Source organism: Poecilia mexicana, unplaced genomic scaffold (assembly GCF_051168715.1).
Source record: "Poecilia mexicana isolate PSO_F unplaced genomic scaffold, ASM5116871v1 scaffold_3, whole genome shotgun sequence".
Classification (NCBI taxonomy): domain Eukaryota; kingdom Metazoa; phylum Chordata; class Actinopteri; order Cyprinodontiformes; family Poeciliidae; genus Poecilia; species Poecilia mexicana.
In genome coordinates, this window is record NW_028263372.1 from 13615862 (window position 1) to 13617340 (window position 1479).

The 1479-nt window shown below is 47.9% G+C and overlaps 1 long non-coding RNA gene across 1 annotated transcript; it reads left to right on the forward strand.

The window, feature by feature from the left end:
• Positions 1-231: 231 nt before the first annotated feature.
• LOC148160182 (uncharacterized) lies at positions 232-1196 on the forward strand. Its single transcript, XR_015762593.1, has 2 exons — positions 232-900; positions 1055-1196. It is a non-coding gene; the product is annotated as an uncharacterized LOC148160182 (long non-coding RNA).
• The last annotated feature ends 283 nt before the right edge of the window (positions 1197-1479 follow it).

Below are 1479 nucleotides of genomic sequence, written 5' to 3' on the forward strand. Positions count from 1 at the left end.
GCGGGCGGCTCTCTTCACGCTGCTGCGTTCTGTCTTCTGCGTTTCCTCGTGTGATCGGTTTATTTTAAATAAACCGAGCATAAAGCTGATTGTTTTACATATTAATTCAGGAAGGAAAAGCTCAAATAAATCTAATGATTTAGTTTCCACTTGAAGACAAGGCCATGAAACAAGTTGCTCTCACCTTTTGCCCCCTTGGGTCACATTTATTTACAAAAGGATGCATTTTCTTTTCTTCTTGTTCTCTGTCCTGCTTCTCCTCTCAGGCTGAGCTCACCTCTCTGCCTCAGCTGACCGTCAAACGGGGAGCTTTACCGCCGACCGGCTACGAGGTCAACCCGTTTACAACCTGAGCCCCGCAGCTGCCCCGACGCAGAGAGCAACACATCTTTGAGATTTCTTTTTCTTACGGGAGGAGAATTTTTGCGCAAATGCTTCAGGAGCAAGGTAACAACAAAGGCAGCATCACTTCCCCAATTTTCACGCTGCATTTGTGCATTTCTCTACTGGTGGTCCACTGGTTTCACCTCGGCAGACTCTCCATCTGTGAGGCCCCCAAAACCCCACACTGTGCGCCGGCATGCCTGGGACGCTCACTCGGCCGCATCTCCCATCTAAATAATTCTGTCTTCATTTGTCAAACTTGTCTCTCCCGCCTCCGTCTGGGACCGACGCCTAGGTGTGAAAGGTCCTGTCGCGGCTCACGCGTTTCGGCACACGTGCGTGTGCGCCGTGTGGCGCTGATGGAGACGGATGCCTTGTGCATTTGAGCGTTCTCCAAAGTGAGTGCGCTTGACAGACGGTCAATCAGCCTGTGATGAAAGGCAACCCCCACCGTGGACGGATCAATTAGTTACTTTCTTAGAAGACGAGCAGAAGATAAACAGCAGCGTTCTCCAGGTAAAATGATTTGCATTTCAATACACTTTTATCCTCCCTCCCCATTCTTCATATGTGTTTATCTTTCTGTTTTCTCTTCAGCGCTCTCCTCTCTCTGTGCTTTGAATTTGTCTGTTTGGTTGTTTATCTCTTTCTCCTCTTCCTTCTCTCACAGGGAGGGAGGTGAAGATCCAACCGATCGAGGCAGATTAATGGTATGAGAGCGCAGCCGGTGAGAAAAGAGAGCTCCACTTGGCTGGATTATTTATGCCGGACTTTGCAGAGAGAGAAAAAAATAAATAAAATGTGTGTCTCAAAGGCATCGGAGATATTCCTCGGCTGGATTTGACAAATACTGTCTCAAAAAAAAAAAAAAAAAACGCTTTTGGGGGCCTTCAGCGTGCAAACTCCAACCACCCGTTTGCTGTGTTTAATTCTCTGACGTGTGTAGAAGACACAGCATGCGACACGACACAGGGAGGCGAGTCGTTTCATAAAATCTCCATTTTGTTGTTGCGCCCGCTTGTTTTCTTGCCTTCCATCCAGACAGTTGAAACTCACATCATCGGCTTTGACTGGAGGAATTAGGACTGAGATGCA